The following is a 20,565-nucleotide window of genomic DNA, read 5'->3' on the forward strand; positions in this document are numbered from 1 at the left end:
ATGCTAAATCTCTCAATTAGTTCCAGTAGGTTTTTGACTGAGTCTCTTGGGTTTTCTAGGTATAGGGTCATATCATCAGCAAACAGGGGTAGTTTGACTTCTTCCTTACCAATTTGGATGCCTTTGATTTCCCTTTCTTGCCTTATGGCCCTGGCTAGGACTTCCAGTACAATGCTGAATAGAAGTGGTGATAGCGGGCATCCTTGTCTGGTTCCTATTCTCAAGAGGAATGGTTTCAGTGTCTCTCCATTGAGAGTAATGCTGGCTGTTGGTTTTGCATGAATGTCCTTTATTTTGTTGAGGGATGATCCTTCTATTCCTATTTTGCTGAGAGTTTTGATCAGGAATGGCTGTTGGATTTTATCAAATGCCTTTTCTGCATCGATTGATAGGATCATGTGGTTCTTCTCCTTTGTTTCATTTACGTGGTAGATGACGTTGATTGTTTTTCTAATGTTGAGCCATCCCTGCATACCTGATATGAACCTGACTTGGTCATGATGGATGATTTTCTTGATATGTTGTTGCAGTCTATTGGCTAGGATTTTGTTGAAGATTTTTGCATCTATATTTATGAGGGATATTGGTCTGTAGTTTTCCTTTTGAGTGATGTCTTTGCCTGGTTTTGGTATCAAGGTTATGCTTGCTTCCTAAAATGAGTTAGGGAGGATTACATCCTATTCTGTGTTTTGGAATAGTATGAGTAGGATTGGTATCAGTTCTTCTCTGAATGTTTTGTAGAATTCTCCAGTGAAACCGTCTGGGCCAGGACTGTTTTTAGTTGTTAATTTTTTGATGACCTGTTCAATTTCTTCTTTTGCGATGGCGTGTTCAACTTTTCCACATCAATCTGTGTTAGTTCAGGTAAGTGGTGTGTTTATTTTTGGTAATTCTTTATCCGATTGGTTTCTGGGTAATGTTGTCATGTGTGTTAATCTAAGGTTGTTGTCTGACATTGTTCTCTATCCATAGGACTCCTGTCTCTTGTAAAGTTGGTCTTGTTTTTACAGATTTCCTTAATTCTTTTATCTGGAAATGTTCTAATTTCATCATTTCAGGGATAATTTTGGAAAGTTTAATAATGATACGTCTTAGGGATTGTCTTTTGAGGTCTATCTTATTTGGGGTTTCTTGACCTTCTTGGGTGGATGTCTTTCTCATCTTTCATGTTATTACACAAGTTTTCTGCCAGGAAATCTTTGAAAATTTTCTCTGTGCTTTTTCTTGTCTCTTCCTGTTCCTGAACTCCAGTTACACATAAATTATCCTTCTTGATGGTGTCTGACATACCTTTTAGGCTTTATTCATTTTGCTTCAGTCTTTTTTTCTGACTATTCCTCTAAGAGTGGTATCAGGGATTTGAACTCTCTTTCACAGATTCTAACTTCTACTGATTGAATTCAATGCATTGCTATCTATTTCTGAAATTTAAGTGTTAATCTTCTGTGTTTCTAGTTGCTAGCTGCTGTTTTCATATGGTTTAGCTGTCTGTTTATTTTGTCATTTTATTTTTGTATTCTTTTCCTGAATTCTTCTAGAATTTTGTCTGCGTTTTCCTTGATCTCTTGAAGGCCCTATACACGCCTTTTGAATTCCTTCATACTTCCATGATCATTTCTTCTTCATGAAAGTCTCTTGGTTCTTTATTTTGGTCACTTGCCAGAGCCAGCTTGCCCTGTTTCTTTAGGTGATTTTTTTTTTTTTTTTAAATTCCAAAGATCTGTGAACCTGGTAAGTTTCTATCATTTGTGTTAAAGTAGCCTAGAGTTCCTGTCAAAGTTGTCCATTTATGGGAAGTCACTTAAAGTTACTTTTGTAAATCTGTCTTCAAGGACTTAAACAGTTACAAGTAAGAATTTCTGGCAAAATGAGTACACTGGTATCTACCCTAAATAAACTATGTGACCATAATGTTTATTACTGACATGGACAATATACTTAGAGATTTCATTCTGCCAGACTGATTGGTAGCTTTGAATGCTTAAAACTTGGTGTGTGATTTCATTGGTTTTAGTAAACAACAGTGATGTGACTGGGTTAAACTGTAAGATGTTAAGTGTTTCAGCTTCCACAAAAGAATATGAACTCAGCATTCGCATCACACATTTCCTATTAGGTATTTCATGCATGGTTTTCAAAGACACAGGAATGTTCAAGCAGACTTTAGAAAGGTGACACTATACTGAAGGCAAAGTGAGGTCCCATGGTCATAAATTTCTTTTCTGGGCAGTTGGCCAAGATTTTACATTGTGTTCCACCACCATGTACTACTCCACTTCTTGCTCTGTACAATTATTAAAGTGCTTTTAATTTGCAAGTTGGTTTTCTAGAAACAAGGTTATATGATCTGGGGATCAATAACTTAGTCCTTCAGGCCCCTATAAGGGATATTTGCCTTGCTGCATGTGCTCATGTGATAATACTCTACCTCTAGCTTAAGCTAAACTAACAGTTATCAATTAATTACTCACCTCATGCTAGACTTTCTTAGATTCAAGCAAAATAACATAGCTCCAACAAAAATCATGTGCATGAGCTTCAAGCAGTACCTGTATAATGTGTATCAAGATGATAAGATAGGAAAGTAGAGGATGAGAGGCAAAAGGAAAATGCCTAATGATTCTAAAAATAAAAAATTGTTTTGTATAAATATGTGCTTCAGAACAACTCTAAATGGTAAAATAAGCCATACAGTTCTTTACAGTTTATAAAGCTTCTCTATCCAACATATTTAATATTCATAAGCACATTACAACCTGCATATTATTATTACTATCTTAAAAGTTTGGAAATTGAAGTTTGGAAAGGATAAAAGCACTTTTTTGAGACTGTAGGGTAGTTAATGTAAATCGCAAAGGCTAAGACTATAATCTATGACTCCTGACTCCCAGTTTGAAACTCACTGCACTCTGCTACAATTTGTTTTTTTTGTATTGTATTATTTTTTTGTGTATTGTGTTTTTTTTTTTTTTTTGTATTGTGTTAAACTTTTTTTTTATTGTATTTTTTTTTTGTAATTTTTTGTAATGTATTTTTTTTTGTAATGTATTGTATTGTGTTAGACTGGGTTTTTTGTATTGTGTTAAGACTGGGTTCTCTGGAAAAGCAAAAGCAGTAAAGTTTATAGAGAGAGAGAAAGAAAAAGAAATATATCTTAGGAAAATGGCTCACACACTTATGGAAGCTGGCAAGTCCCAAGTTGTTGGATCAAACGTCAAGCTGGAGGCTTTTCCTGACTCACACAGCTGCAGGGTCTGACGAGCTCAAAATAGGCAGGCTGTTGATGCCAATGAATGATGAATCCAAGATCTCCAGGCTGAATGGTGGATTGTTTGCTCACGGAGTGTTGTAGTCAGCACAACAGAATCCCGATCCACAGAAGAATGTCTCTTTTCCCAGGATGTCCATAAATATACTGGAAGCAGGCCACACCCCTTGGGAAACTCTTTCAACGGATTGGCTGCTCAAAACATATACACCTGATCCCATCATGGGAACAATGCTTAAACTACACAAAATTGTGATCCAGCCAAGTTGACACACAGCTCCAACTATCACAAGTATGCATTTCCAAAAGGCAACTCTAAATACTAGTAAGAAGGTACAAGGCTTCCTCCCCCACCCCCCACCCCCACCCCACAGGATTGACTGATTTGGGGAACTTGTGTAACTTACAGGAACCCTGGTGATTAAAGTGTTTGGCTCCTATCCAAAAGCAATGGTTCAGACCCACCAGCTGCTCCATCAGAGAAAGATATGTCAGCCTCTTTCCATAAAGATTTATACCTTGGGGAACTCTATGGGCCAATTCTACTCTATCCTATAGTGTCACTATGAGTCAGGATTAACTCAGTGGCAGTATGTTTGGTTTGGTTGGTTTTGTTAATTTACTCATTCTGACATCTTAAAGTGAATGCAATGCCACTCAAACCCAATTGATAAAGGAACTGGTGCATCAAGGACCACCAGAGAGACAAAATTCATTCAAAAGCTGCCAAATGGAGTGATCTTTTCTCTGAATTAGGTTTCATGTGGATATAGTGTTGTCATGTTAGATATTTTGCCCACCCTACACACAATTTAGCTGTCCATAAGACAATTTTCCACTGCTACCCATAAAGTTCTGAAAATATGAATGGAGAAGAGTTCTCTCCTTAAAGTAGAGTCAAACTTAATGATGTGGATGGAGTAAACTTTCAGATCTTCATTTGCTTATGGGCATGACTCAAAATGAGAAGGAACAGCTGTAAACATCCATTAATAATTGGAATGTGGAATGTATTAAGTATGAATCAAGGAACATAGGAACTCATAGCAACGCTTCCTTGGGTTTCTGAGGCAGTATCACTACGGAAGTAGATTGCCCAACCTTCCTTCTGAGGAGTGGCTGGTGGGTTTGAACTGCCAGCCTTCTGGTTAGCAGTTAAGTGCCTTAGGCACTAAGCCACCAGAGCTCCTAATAATGACATGGAATACCTAAAATTGATATCCTAGGCATCAGTAAGTAGATATGAACTGTTTTTGGCCACTGTGAATCAAATAATCATATGGTCTACTATGCTGGGTATGACAAATTAAATTTGACAATTATCACATTCATCATCAAAAAGAATGTTTCAAAATCTATCCTGAAGTATAATGCTGCCAGTGATAGGATAATATCCATACATCTACAAGAAAGACCAGTTCAAATTACTATTATTTGAATTTACACACCAACCACTAAAGCCAAAGATGAAGAAACTGAAGATTTTTGCCATCTTCTACAGTCTGAAATTGGCCACACATGCAATCAAGACGTATTGACTATTACTGATGATTGGAATGCAAAAGTTAGAAACAAAGGGGAATCACTGGTAGTTGAAAATATGGCCTTGGTGATAGAAATGACATTGGAGATTTCATGACAGAATTTTGCAAGACCAATGGCTGAGTCATTGCAAATACTTTTGTTGAGAACTTAAATGGGAACTATACACGTGGACCTCACCAGATGGAATACACACAAATCAGATGGACTACAGCTGTGTATAGAGGTGAAGGAGAAACTCAGTATCTTCAGCCAAAACAAGGCCAGGAGCTGACTGCGGAACAGACCATCAATTGTTCATACACAAGTTCAAGCTGAAGCTGAAGACAATTAACACAAGTCTATGAAAGACAAAATAAAACCTCGATTACATTCCACCTGAATTCAGAGGCTATCTGAAGAACAGATTTGATATGTTCAAAAGACCAAAGACCACATGAGCTGTGGGATGACGTCAAGGACATCATGCATAAAGAAAGTAAAAGGTCATTAAAAAGACAGCAAAGGAAGAAAAGACCAAAATGGTTATCAGAAGAACCTCTGAAACCTGCTCTTGAATGGAGAGCAGCTAAAGCAAATAGGAGAAATGATGAAATAAAAGAGCTGAGCAGACGATTTAAAAAAAAAAAAAAAGATTTCATGTATTATCATGAAATGTGAAAAGACCTGGAGTTAGAAAACCATAAGGGAAGAACATATTCAGCATTTCTAAAGCTGAAAGAAGTGAAGAAAAAAATTTGAGCCTCAAAATGCAATACTGAAGGATTCTATGGGCAAAATAATGAATGATGCAGGAAGCATCAAAAAAAGATGGAAGGAATACACAGAGTCACTCTATAAAAAATAATTGGTCGATGTTCAACTATTTCAGGAGGTAGCATATGATCAATAACCAATAGTACTGAAGGAAGAAGTCAAAGATGCACCGAAGGAACTGGCAAAAAACAAGGCTCCAGGAATTGACAGATTCCCCACTGAGATGTTTCAACAATTGGATGCTGTACTGGAGACACTTACTCATCTATACAAAGTAATTTAAAAGACAGCCACCTGGCCAACTGACTGGAAGAGATCCATATTTGTATCCATTTCAAAGAAAGGTGATCCAACAGAATGTTGAAATTATTGAACAATAGCATTAATATCACATGCCAAGTAAAATCTTGCTGAAGATAATTAAAAAGCGGTTGCAGCAGTATATTGACAGGGAACTTCCAGAAATCCAAGCTAGGTTCAGAATAGGACATGCTACAATGAATAAAGAGGACCAAAGAAAAGGTAATGCTTCTGAATTGTGGTGTTAGCTAAGAATACTGAAAATACCATGGACTGCCAGAAGAACGAACGAATCTGTCCTAGAAGAAGGGAAGTTGGAATGCTCCTTGGAAGTGAGAATGGCCAGGCTTTGTCTTACCTATTTTGGTCATGTCATATGGGGCCATTCCAGAAGGATATCCTGCTTGGTAAAGCGGAGGGTCAGCGAAAAAGGGGAAGACTCTCAACAAGATGGACTGACACAGTGGCTACAACAATGGGCTCAAGTGTAGAAAGATACTTCATATCTTCATATGTGAGTATGGCCCATGACTAGGCAGTGTTTTGTTGTTATACACAGTGTAACTAAGAGTCAGAGCCAACTCAATGGCACCTAACAACACCACTCTTGGCATTTGGTAATTTTTTTTGTGGAGGGCCTGTAGGATGTTTAGCAGCACCCCTGTCCTCTGCCCACTAGATCACAGTAGCATCATCCCCCAGCCCCCAGTTGTGACACTGCAAACTTCCCACAGGCATCATCAAATGTCTCAGGGGATGTGAAGGGGCTAAATCACCCCAAATGAGAAGCACAGTCTACATTTAAAGAAAAAAAAATTTTTTTCTTAAGGAAATAACAGAGCAAATAATGGAGCAAGAATTGTGTAAAACATACAAAATAGATGTTTTGATTATAAGAAATCAACCCACATTATACATATCCTTCTTTATAGGATATGAATTTACTTACAGTATTGAAAATATATAGACAGAATTATATTTTGTTGAATTCATTAAACATTCCCAGATTTCAACACCAAGAACAAAGAGCTCCTACTGGATAAAGGCAATCAGGAATTGTCCAGTTACAGGTGAAAACCATCAAATGTTTATGGTATCAACCTTTTAGAGCCTGAGATCTATATACACCTTTTTTTTATTTTTTCTATCACCTGATCAATTACTTCAAACACACTCATCTGTGAAACTCCTTTCCCTGAAGGACCTGGCAGGGAGAATTACAAGAATAAAAACATTCTTGCCAGACTAGAAGTCCAGTATTTGAGATCATGGAAACTTTTACTAGAAGGACTGACATGCCCCAACAGATCATAAAGGGTATTTAAAAGAGATCTAAACCTTTACTTTCTCAGATTAGTTTTAGGGGCAATTTGGAAGATCCCATTTTGTTGACAAAATGTATTTAAAGGGAAAAATGTGCCCTAGCAAAAAAGAAAATGTCAGAAATAAATTAAAGCCATTAAAAAAAAAAAATAAGCATGAGCCTGGAAGATTTAGACAAAAACATGTTTTCCTTCAAAACGAGATAAGAAATAACAAATGCTAAAAAACAAACAAACAAACCAAAAAACCCAGCATTTTCTTTCACTCTATCCTCATCAGCATCTCCTGGGCCTACTTCATATCTTCATTGTCTCCCATAAGGTTTATGTCAACAGTTTCCAAACTGGTTTTCCTACCTCTCGTTTCTCCTACCCATTTCTCACTCTCTCCATCAAGCCCCACTACATTGATCTTAAAATGCAGACTGTGTGTGGGACTCCTCAAGCATAGAGGTTCCCATTATTCATCCTGGAATTTGGTTTCCAGCCTTATCTCTTAAATATTTCTTCCTCTCTATCCCACAAACAGTTTATCTTCATTGTTGCCCACAACCCAAACTGACTTAATCTGATAGTTGGTCTGGAATGCTCTTTCTTTCCCTGTTCATGGGAACGTGCAGTTTACATCTCACCTCCTACTCCCATGAAGAATACCTTCCTTCCTATTCAACAGTCCCAATGCCATTTTGTTTGTACCTCTGTTAGAGCACTCAGTTGGCACTCATATCCTTAAGGTAGGCGACTACAGTTGTGTCTCCCTGCTGTAAGAGATTATAAGACCAGACTTGTTCTCCAGGGAGTTTTCAGGGGTATTTGTAAACCCACTCAAAAAATCCTTGCTACTTGAATTACAGTTCTTTTAAAGATGAATCCATTTAAATTCAGACAGAAAGTATCTATTGAGTCCCTAAATGATTCCAGTCTGTGCTAGGTGCTGTGGGAGATAGGATTGCCCTGAAGAGGACTTTAATAGTGGGAAGATTAAGAGCAATACAGTAATACCCTGGGGCACAAACTGTTACAGGGATTTCAGAAAAGGAAGGAAGAGGAAGGATTGCATCCAAATACAAAGAAAGACTTGGTAAAGCTTCTTGAGGAAGGCGGTGCCTGAAGTAGGGTGTCACAAAGATGTGTGGAGGAGACTTGGTGGTCCAGTGGATAAGCGGTTGGAGGCTAAAAGAAAGGTCAAGGGTTCATATTGCCCAGCCACTCCACAGAAGAAAGATGTGGCAGTCTGCTTCCTTAAAGATTTACACCCTTGGAAACCCTATGGGGCAGTTCTACTCTGCCCTCCCTATAGGGTCCCTATGAGTTAGCATTGACTCGATGGCTGTGGTTTTTTTTTTTTAGATGATGTGTGGCGTCCTGGGTGGTAAAGATGTGCTTGGCTGCTAACTGATAGGCTGGAGATTCTAGTTCTACCCAGAGGTGACTGTGAAGAAAGACCTGGCAATCAACTCTGAAAAGTCAGCTACTGAAAACCCTATGGAGCATAGTTCTACTCTGAGACATACAGGGTCATCCTGAGTCAGAGTTGACTCAATGATAACTGGCTGTTGTTGTTCATATAATACGTGAGCATTCCAAACACAGACAGAGAGCATGAAGTAAGGCGGGCAGGATGGGGCCTATGGGAGGGACAAACAGCCTGGGGCTATGTGTGGGAGAGCAGTACCCCTTAGTACTGGGGCCCAAATGGACACCCGGCTTCAGAAGGGCCCAAGCATTAGACAAAGTTTGCACTCACGTGGGGAACACTTCTCAAGAATTCTGGCCACTGGTAAAATAATAACTGTACTTGAAAAAATAAGCAACAGCAACAGGAGACTGATTGAAGGAGGAGGAGGGGAGGCCAGTTCTGCAGCTGGGACTTTAGATCACAGGAGACAGAGTGAGGGTAGACTGGAAAGAAGGTACAGCTTTGATAGGGGCTGAGGTAGAAACAATTACTCTGGGGGTTTTTGTTAGTTTCCTAGGGCTGCCATTACAAAGCACTACAAACTGGGTGGCTTAAAACAGAAATGTTTTTCTTGCACAGTTCCAGAAGATCAAAGTACTAGCCAGGCCAGCCTCCCTCTGAAGGCTCCACGAGAGACGCTTTCTTGCCGCTTCCTACCCAGCAGTCCTTGGCGTTCCTTGTTTAGTGACTGCATCACTCCAATCTATGCCTCCCGGTCACATGGCGTTCCTCCTGTGCTCCTGGAGCTCTCCGTCTCCACAGAGCATTTTCATGTCTTTGTGTCCAGTCATTGAATTAGGGCCCATCCTAATCTGGTATGATTCATTTTAAATTGATTATATCTGCAAAGACTCTACTTCCAAATAGGTCAAATTCTAAAGTTCCAGGTGGGCTTGGATCTGGGGCAATGGGGACAGGGTGAGCACTATTCAACCTAGGACAGGGGACAAGGAGGAAAGAACCCCAGGAAGACAGAGGACTTTGATTCCCACACAAGAGACTGATTTCATTAACGGCAGTAAGTAAACCAGGATGATGAAATCGTATGAAGCATGGTAAGGAAAAACAACCGTCACTGAGTATCACATTTATGGGACATAAAAGACATGAAAGGGGAATTGGAATATCTCTAATATGTATGTGCCTACTGTATTGAATTGACCTACAATAATTATCAATTGTCTGGAAAAGAAAAGCTCTGTGTTATTTTGCTAGTCTCACACTCAATTATCAGCTTGATTTGCTATAGGAACAAATCCCATGATTTTCTGTAAACTAGTTCTAACAAGTTGGAGCTACTGCGTAATGTATACTTTACTAAAACTCAGCTCGGAAGTGTCTGAATCATCTCTCCTCTTGTCCCAAATGTCATAAAAGTTCACGTCACGCATGGTTTGTCATTTTTCTGTGTACGAGGACATCAGGCAACTACCCAGATCAGTAAGCAGTTTAACAGAAAGCCAGCACACAATTTTGCTGGATAATGAGGCATAGAGGCAAGTGATTCCAACCCTGAGAAATGGAGTGGAGTGACTTCAGGAAGTTTTACTAGCACTGAAATTAGTTTTGGAACTCATTATTAAGTCTATTTTCCGCAAAGAGATAAAAAGCCCAAATCAATTCCTAAAAGCTGAAAGAGAACCTTTTAAAGCACACTCCTTCTTAGAGGTATAAATCCAATATGGAAATCAAATTATGAAGTGAGACAAACACATTCCCACCCACGCTATAAACACTCCATTAACAATGTGGTCTCAGCCAGCTTGTTCAAACTTTCCACCTCATGTTAATCATAGTATCTCATAGGTTAAATTACACTTGCACGGGACTTAGCCCTTTCAAGTACGAACTTTACACTGAGTACCTACATCTTAGTAGAAAAGATTTAGAAAACAGCAGCCTAGCAGTTTTGAATCCCAAATGTCATTCCTGTTTTGTGTCAGGTTGTGTTACGTTTTGTTTTGATTCTAAAGTTTCTGATTGTAGACCCAGTGTACAATTTGCAAAGATTCTAAGAGTGAAAAAGGAGTTCTGATGGTGCAGTGGTTAAAGTATGTGGCTGCTAACCAAAAAGTCAATGGTTCAAACCCAACAGCCACTCAGTGGGAGAACCATGAGGCCCTCTGCTTCTGTGAAGATTTACAGCCTTGGAAACCTTGAACAGCAAGTGACAAATTTTAAAAGTTTTAGAAAACATATTTTACTAGCTTTTTCAGAACAATCCAGAGAAGCCACATTGCATGGCACCAAATAACTTTCCACTGTGTTTGCTCATATTTCCCCTTCCCATATTTTCCATAAAACTCGTTTTGGGAAGCGGGGGGAAGGTTCCTTCCTCCTCAAGTCTTATACACACATCTCTACCATTTTATGCCAGGTCAGCCCAGAGAAATTTGTCACAGCTGTGAACAATCAAGTCTCTAAAAGGAAGCCACTAATTGGGATGGTTCCACCACGTTGTAAAAATCGAATCATTTCTTTAGTTCACTTTTCATTGGTTTGTTTCTGTAACACTTAATAGTAGACCAAAGCAACCCAGTGAAAGGTGAACTCTTACCCCGACAGAACTTACACTCCTTGAGAACATAAGTAACATTCCAGAATGGAGGCAGAGTGGTTCTGGTAAGAATACCACTTCAGAATTGTACAGTACAATTAACTTCATAGCTGGTTGCTCCATCACAGGGTCATTTTTTTTCCTTTATTATAAAAATTTTCAAACACATGAACACTCATGCCTTTCCCTTAGCATTAATAACTTTAACATATTGCCACATTTCATCTATTTTTATCTGCTTGTTTTTCTAAACTATTTTATAATAAATTATAACCACATTTCACTTCTAAAGAATTCAGTATGCATCTAAAAAATATTTTCCTTCATAATCATTACACTATTATCATACTTGATAGGATCAAAACAATCCACCAGTATCATCTCATCATAAATATCATTCATATTCAAATTTTCTTGGGTTATTATTCTTAAATAATTAAAACTGAGACTAGAAAGCTATACCAAATACTGGTGACAGTCCTCAATTCATTCTTCTACCAAAGATAGATACTTACATGATTTTATCATCCTTGTTTTAACATAGGAGCTCTGGTGGTATAGTGCCTAAGGCATTTGACTGACTGCTAACCAGAAGGCTGGCAGTTCAAACCCATCAGCCACTCCTTGGAAGGAAGGTTGGGCAATCTACTTCCATAGTGATACTGCCTCAAAAGGACACATCTGACCCCAAAACTAAGTTATGTTGTTGTCAGTTTCTTTCAAGTTGATTCCAACTCATGGAATTTGTGTTCAGGGCAGAACTGCTCCATGGGGCTTTCAAGGCTGTGACTTTCTGGAAGCAGATCACCAGGTCTTACTTCTGAGGTACCTCTGGAGGGAGGGTCAACTTGCCAATGTTTCAGCTAATTGAGTGCTTTACCATTTGTGCCACCCACGGACCACTAAGGCAAAGCTAGTCAAGTGTGGTTGTGGGGGAAGACAATGCTAAAGAGTTTAACTATAACCCACAACCCCTGAACGAAAAATAGCACTATAATAATTCAATAATTAAGAAGTGGAGAGGGAAAGAGCATAAAATGTCTACCAACTCCATTATTATTGTTTTTTAATTGTATGATTATTTTGGAAAAATATTCCTTTCCCTGTGTCTTTCTTTTCCATGCATTCATGCCCTCTAAGCTATCTCCTTGTGCAAATACTGCTCTTCTGATGTCTCATGGTTGATTGTTCTAAGGAATGTACCTACCTGATATAAATGTTCACCTTATACACCTGTCTACTGTTTGGGTGGAAGCCACCAGAGTGAGTTCAATTCCAGGCCCAAAGGGTGACTAGGGGCCATAGTCTCCGGGGTTTCAACAGTCTCTATCAAACCAGTAAGCCTGGTCCTTTTTATGATTTTGAGTTTTCTTCCACATTTTTCTCCTACTCTATCCAGGATCTCCTACACTGATCCCTTTCTGAATGGCAGACAGTGGTAGCCAGGCATCATCTAGTTCTGGTCTTAGGTTCATGTAGGCTGAGGTTCACATGGTCTACTAGTCCCTTGGACTAATTGTTTCCATGTGTCTTTGGTTTTCTTTATTCTTCTTTGCTCTGGACAAGGAGAGAACAATTGTTGCATTTTAGATGGCCACTTGCAAGCTTGTAAGACCCCAGTTGCTACTCACTTAAGTAGGATGTAAAACAATGTTTTTGTATACTATGCTATGCCAAATGAGCTTGATGTCCTCCATGACCATGGTTCCCAGGCTGTGGGCCCAGTGATCCGCTCCCTCAGGGTGTTTGGCTGTGGCTAAGAGGTTATCATATCTTAGCCCTGTTAGCTCTATTATATATATGGACATTCTTACAGCACATACAAATAAATACATATGTAGAAATATCATCTGCCATAACTTCTATATGGTCACGGGTATATTCCTTCTTGCCTAGACTACCTGATCATTTAGCCTGTCTACCTATGTATGGACCCATATATTAATGTTTGTTATTACTGATAACGTAATACTGTGTTTGTACAAGTGTTTATCCTTGTTGTCTGTACCTCTTGTGCACCACTCTTTGTATTCCTTTTCCTTCATGTTATCATGTTGGTCACTCGCTTTTAGTATACTGCCTTTCCCTTCACCCAGATCAATACTTTTCTCTTACCTATGTAGCACTTTTCCATCCCCTCCATTATTTTTAAAATATGCAGTATTAAAAAAATCTTTCACTCCTCTCTTCTCTCGTGTGCTTCCCTTTAATACAAAATGTCTTACAAAAGCAGTTGATGCTTGCTTTGTCTCACCTCCCACTCCTTTTCAGTGCTCTTTGCAATCTAATTTTCCTCCCTTTATTCATTGAGACTGCTCTTGTGAAGATCATCAATTTCCTCTTAAGCACCACTGGAAAGACCCTTTTCCCAGGCCTCCAGCCTTTGATAGTGATGACCTTCCACCACGAGGGTCCCCACTCCTGGCCTTCTCTGCTGCCAGAGGTGTGCTCCTGGGTGGTCATCTTCACTGTCACCATCATCTTTTTGGTACTAAGAGATAGGAATGTAACCTCAAAGCAGGTGACTTGAAAGCCTGCAGAGGTCAAGACTGATATGTCTACTTTATCTCACAGGGTTAGAATATAAGCAGGCAGCTGGGATTGGAACTGGCTCTATGGCAGTGGGTTTTCTGATTTTTTAATTCAGCTTATTGGCTAATTCTAACAATCTCCTTTGCCTAGGATGTTCAGAATGCCTTCCATGTGTCTAGTACTTTCCAGGGAATAGTGGTGGTAGGGGGCCAGTCTCTGAAGCCATATTCTGAGTTCAAATCACACTTATTAGCTGTGCAATATTAAAAGATAACTTCAGATCTTGAACCTCAGTTCCCACCTCTGCAAAACACAGATAATAACAGATCCCACTTTGTACGTTTGCTGTAAAAGTAAGTAACTACGACCCGAAAACTCCACTATAAAAAATGCAATTAGATATCATTTCTTAGATATCATTTATTAGTGGAAAAACTGGCTGAGATAATGTTCCCTAGCATAATACGTTATTTCTTAGGACTTTTTAAAAGAATGTTTGATTACTTTCTATTTTATCACATAAACTTTATTCCATGTAATAAAGAAAGTATTCAAAGTGCTGTTCAATGCTACTAGTTACTTTGGTAAATGGATGATTCATGATAATTAAACTCGCAACCCAGGAGAACAAAATTAGCTTGTTTCGACACTTCCTTTTGTTCAGTAATTACAATTCAAGGTTATGTTAGATACCACATTACTATAATTTTTCCTGAGAGACAGATGTTGTACATCCCACATTTTTAAAAACAGGCACTGCAGATATAAATCCAGGTGCTTGCTGAATAAAGGCCATGTAGGCTGCATAAGCAATTCTCACCAACATTGTGCTCAAGTGTCACTTATTTCTGTACATATTGCAGCTTGGAGGGAAAGTACTGAAATCATTTTAGCTTGTTATAGATTCACCGGATTTGCAGGACGACGAGAATGTAAAAATAGGTGCCAAACGTGGCTGGAGTTTATCTCAGATACTTACATTGCAACAATCTGCTCATCCATAATGACAGCAAGCATGCCACTGAATGATTTACATTTTCATAAACCCACTCAGAATTCCATTGCAGTAGTGGCTCATGAACATACAGAGCCATCACATTCTTAACTATTAGGTTTCTCAACACTTTGTATGGAGGGTTTTCTGTGTTGGTTGATTGGTTTTGATGAGGGAGGTGAGAATGAGGAGATAATATTTATTTGGTAACCATCCTGTGCCAGCATGGTGCCCAGTCCTTTATATAAGTGAGATCTCACAGAATCTTTGCAACATTTTCTGAAGCAAATTTCCATTTTATGGATTAGAAACTTGGGCTATATGAGGTTAAATAATATTCTGCAGGCAACAGCAGATCCAAGTTTGTCTTTAGAAGTCAGGCTTGAAGTTTATTATGATTTTTAGAGAAAGAAAAATCAAATTATGAATATAAAATTTGGTTAAAGGCCTGGAAGAGGCTAGCACAAATGAAGAGCTCATGCTTCAGGGGTAACCAAACTGGGCATGGTTAAGCAACACGCTGAACTGCAGGGACAAAAGGAATTTGATGAATAGATTCATGAATTGGAACAGAAAAATCATTCACCTGCATGCAAACTTTTGGCTATGATTAAGCTGTATTTTTTTTTAATCTTTAAAAATAAATATTTATTTAATAACTAGGGTTTCAGGTGAGTTAGTGATATCAGATGAAGTACCAGACAGTAATTTGTATGTTCTGAGTAGGCAGAAGGCAAAGACATTTTAAATTCAGTATTTTATGCTCTTAGGAAGTCTCCACCCTTTCAGTAGTAATGAGAAATTAGGGAATTTAGATAAATTTTGTTTGTGATACATTTTGAAGAAAACTTGTGGGAAAGAAGCAATTACTTTTCCAAACATACTTATGTTTTTCAAGTGTTTTTTCTGCCGTTAACAAAATATTTGATGTTGACAGAACATATTTTTTTCTCTTAGAATTATTTGTTATATTGAGAAAATTACTTTAAAACTTGAAACCAAGAATGAGGGTTTTAATATAATTTCATTGTTTTCTCAGAATACACTTAATAATTTCAGAATTCAAAATAAGGAGTCTCTTATTACCTCCATTTCAGGGTGCAGTTCTGGCAAGAACTTTATCTTTTCTCTGGTGGCATAGTACCTAAGGCATTTGACCATTAACCAAAAGGCTGGTGGTCCAAATCCACTAGCTGCTCCTCAGAAGGAAGGTTGGGCAATTTACTTCTGTAATGAGACTGCCTCAGAAACCCAAGGAAGGGTCGCTATGAGTCGGATCCGTCTTGACGGCAGTGAGTTTGGCTTTTTTTTTTTTTTAAAAAGAGTTTTATGAAATGATTTCTTTTCACATGGGGAATTGCATGAAAATCTCTGATACAGAATAAGGGAAAATACTCTGAATTGCAATTTCTTAAAAATGCTCTTTTTTTTACTATTTTCCAGAATATGACCTAGTAGACCCCAGGCTGTACATTGCACAATTACAAGGGACACAATTGAGAAGACAAAGTGAGGCACTCTGCTTAGAGCTACCCCTACTGCAAACAGTACACTGACTGAAAAGAATGGTTGCCACCTGTGCCAGAAAACAAGGACATGTTCATAAAAAAACAAGGGAGCATGCCAAAGAGATACACATGCCACCATGTATCCAAATGTTCAAATTTAGGGCAACTGGAGCATCAAAATCAATAAGGATAATAACATATTAAACCCATTAGATAAAATTGGAAACTATAACTCCATACTAATAATATGTAAATAATCAGAGAGAAGGAAAAGTTCTTCCTTATAAGTAGAATGACAACTAATATATGAAAGAAAAGAAACAGAGTTAGGTGAGCAAAATACTGTTTTTCTACCTTCCTAGTAAAAACTAAATCAGATGGAAATCAGTGGCTTCTCAGTTGGGGTGGGGTTTGGGTAGGGAGTATCAGAGAAGAAACAGGGTATTTACAGAGTCTCAAAGTATCTTCTCTTAAATTTCCTATTAATCACAAAAACAAAGGGAAATTATATGTATATATACAATTACATTATGATCAAAGGGTCATTATGTATTTAACATTTGTATACTTACATACCTATTATTATTAATACAGACACAACAGACTGACACTCATGACCATTGATGGTATCTATAATAGATGAGAAGGTTGGGGGTGGGGAGATTAAGGAAATGGAAGTGAAATAACTAAAACAGAAATAACAGGGATGTTGACATAATGTGAAGAATGTACCGATGTCACTGATCATTGCATCTAGAAACTGCAGGAGTGGGATTTGCTATGTGTATTTTCATCAAAAATAAAATAAAATTTTAAAATGGTAATTATACAGCAGAGAAGTCAGACAACACTTTGAGTGATCAAAATTACATCACCAATAAAAGGCAAACGGAAATCCACGTCTCCAGGTGTGATTCCCTGAGAAAGATACATCATCCTTTACGTACATGTCAGCCTGGCTAGGCCAGGATTCTTAGCTCAGTAAGGCTCCAGGTTACAAACCTCCATCCAACTCACGGACAACCCCGATTTGTCCTTTAATCTTATGTGAATTGGCCCTCAGTTTTAAGCGACTGAACCAACTTCTACTTCTAACAAATTCTTCGTCGCAATCAAGTGCACTTGCTGCATGTGCAGCTTTTAAATCACTGAAAAGGTTTTCAGTCTTTTCTGGTGTTAAAGTAAGGCAAATAAAAGTCTCTTTTGAGTTTACCTACACGTTCAACTTAAAGACTCACTCAGGAATAGGTCCTGTTAATAACCTGGGGACTGCATGTATTATGTAATTATCCATCATTTGGTGATGAGATGTAAGAGTCGTTTCCTGGGGGTGGGGCCTGCATCCAATATACATGATGCTCTGACGAAGGTCAGTCACTCACTCTAGATCCTGCATCTGATCCATCATCCTCTACCCCTCTGGTTCTTGGGAAACAAGCCACAGCCTTCCACCTGACCTGCCGATTTTGGGTTCATCAGTCCTTGCAAACACGAGAGTCAGTAAAATCTCCAGCCTGATGTGCCTGACTTATAGATTTGGGACTGGCCAGTCTCCACAACTACATGAACCATTTCCTTAAAATAAACCTCCCTTTCTGTATTTATTTTATATATATATATATACACACACACATACATGCTTCACTGGTTTTGCTTCTCTAAAAAATCCAGCCTAAGACATGTAGCAATCCCAATCTCATCACTGAGATGGAGAAACTCAAATTGAAAGCCATTCTATAAAACTTGCTGTATTCTTCAAAAATATATAGATCATGAAACACAAGAAAGGCTTCCAAAGTAAAGAATAATAAAGAGATATGACAATGTAATAATACAATAAGCAGATGCTGTTCTGGAGAGAGGAAAAAAAAAGCAAGACAGGGCATTATTGGGACAAGTGACAAAACTGGAATACGGACTGTAGATTAGATGAGAGTAATGTATACTGTTCAGTGTCTTGAATTTGCTGAGCATACTGTGCTTACATATCTGTGTTCTTCAGAAATACATGGTAAAGTGTTAGGGGAATGTATGCTGCCCACTCCCAAATGGTTCAGAAAAAACAATGTGTGTGTGTGAGTGTGAGTGCATGTGGGTAAGAGACTAGAAGGTGGAGAAGTGTTAACACAAATTTGGTAAAATGTTAAAAATGGGTAACACTTGATAAATGGTATAAGGCAACATAATATATTATTGTAATCTCAAAGTAAAAAAGTCGGAAAACAAGACAAAAAAAAAAAAATGCCAAAACAATTTTGTGAGGAGTTCAGCCTACTTTCATGAGCAGGAAAGTAATTCAACTTGCAATTAGTCATGCAAAATGAAGAGTTAAATACTTAGAAATATTTTGTTGCTATCATTATCATAATCATCATTGTTAATCTTTATGAAGCACTTATAAAGGTGGCAAGCACTCTGAAAGGTGTTTTTACTTGCATTACTTCTTTTAATCTTCACTACTACCCTAAGAGAATGTCATAATAATTCTCCTCACTTTATAGATGAGGAAATTAAGATTTAGAGATATTTCGTAACTTGCCCAAGGTCATACAGACAGTAAAGAGCAGGACCAGGAATCAAACAAGGTTGTTTGATTACAAAGCCAATGGGCTTTACCAGTAAGTTAAACTTCTTTATATTGTTTATTAATTATTAATTATTAGTAAAATATGCATGATTAAAGGTTTCCTGCAGGAATTAAAGGAGCCCTGGTAGCACAGTGCTTAAAGCACTAGGCTGCTTACAAAAAGGTAGGTTTGAACCTACCAGCTGCCCGAGGAAAAATGATGTGGTAGGCTGTTTCCATGAAGATTCTCAGCCTTGGAAACTCTATGGGGCAGTTCTACTCTGTCTTACAAGGTTGCTATGAATAGGAATCAAACTCTATGACAATGGGTTTTTTTTCAGATGGGTACTAATTAAAAGTAGGTCATGAAAAAGCTAGAGAGGCATAACTGATATTTTTGGTGTCTACAACTTTATGCTTTCTTTCAAGGGCTGGTTCTTGGTACTAAATATGCTTTAAGAAACAAAATATATCCTGCCAAAACTTCTGAAAGGCACTTATCAGCACTCACAAGTCTCAATTCATACTTTGATCAAAATGCATTACCCTCTTATTTTTTAACCAATAGGATTTTTTTAAAGATGAGTAAATCACTAAATTGGTCTTTATCTGTAAGACAATTTTCTTGGTGTTATCCTAATACTTGAAGCCCAAAACAAAACGATCAACTATATTTATTTTTTCCTTAAAACTTCTACCTAAACTTCTTGTTGAAGCAATTAAGGAAGCCTGCTTAGAAAACAGACTGACACTCATGACCATCCATTCAATTTGGCCAAACATCAAATGATACTATAAAATCACCTGATTCTGTTTGGAGGTTTTCTTCCTTTAATGTATTTTCTCTTGTTTTATGTAAAGTGGTATGATCTAAATGTCCACGTTTCTGTTAGTCCTGGAACCTCAATTTCACTTTAATATATGTACGTATGTATCAAGCTGATTCTGAGTCATTGTGATCCCCACTGGGTTTCCAAGGAAGTGAATCTTTATGGAAGGAGATTGCCCCATTTTCCTTCTGTGGAGTAGCTGGTGGGTTTGAACTGCCAACCCTCTGGTTAGCACCCAAATGCCTTAGGCACTTAGCCACCAGAGCTCTTTGTATAATGTACAACAGGATGCCTGGTTAAACATACTATGATTGTCCCCAAAGATAATGGGTAAGCTGCTGAACATTTCATATCTATCTTCCCAATGAAAGCATTAAAACATTTATGTTTTAATATCGGGGGAAATCTTCTATACCTTCTAAACTACTGACACTCTGGATATCCATCTAATCAACTATGGATGTCCATTTCAGAATGATGGGTTCCTAGCCTTGGCAGCATATTGGAATCAAACCACTGGAATATAAGCTCTGCATTCCTTGTCTGTTTTGCTCACTGATGTAGCCCAAGCTCCTAGAACAGTGTTGGCACATAAAACATGTTCAATACATTTAATTGAATGGAATTTGTTGAACTGAATGGAATTCAAAGTGAGGTGAGAAGGCAGGTATTGTCCTCATTTAACTAAAGAAATGAGCTCCAGGAGTGAGATCATTTCAGCTGCATTTTCTCAAAAGGCCTACTTGAAAAAAGATACATGTCCAAGTAATATGAACTTCCAATCCAACACTTTTAAAACCAGACCACAATGTCCATACAGTCTCTTGTGAAACACTGCCTCAAAGTCATTCACAAAAGCAATTTTCAAGTTGTGTGCATCAGTTATTCACAGACATGGCCACTTGGAAGCTTAGGAGTTAGCTACAAGTAT

At 38.1% G+C, this 20,565-nt stretch overlaps 1 protein-coding gene across 1 annotated transcript in view; it reads right to left on the reverse strand.

Annotated features, from left to right (window-relative positions):
* The window catches only part of GAREM1 (GRB2 associated regulator of MAPK1 subtype 1), a 274,738-nt gene that overhangs the window by 137,810 nt on the left and 116,363 nt on the right, over positions 1–20,565 (reverse strand). The gene's annotated exons all lie outside the window — the stretch shown is intronic.

The sequence above is a fragment of the Orycteropus afer genome, unplaced genomic scaffold (assembly GCF_000298275.1).
Source record: "Orycteropus afer afer isolate SDZICR_OR568_19922 unplaced genomic scaffold, OryAfe1.0 scaffold00141, whole genome shotgun sequence".
Taxonomy (NCBI): Eukaryota; Metazoa; Chordata; class Mammalia; order Tubulidentata; family Orycteropodidae; genus Orycteropus; species Orycteropus afer.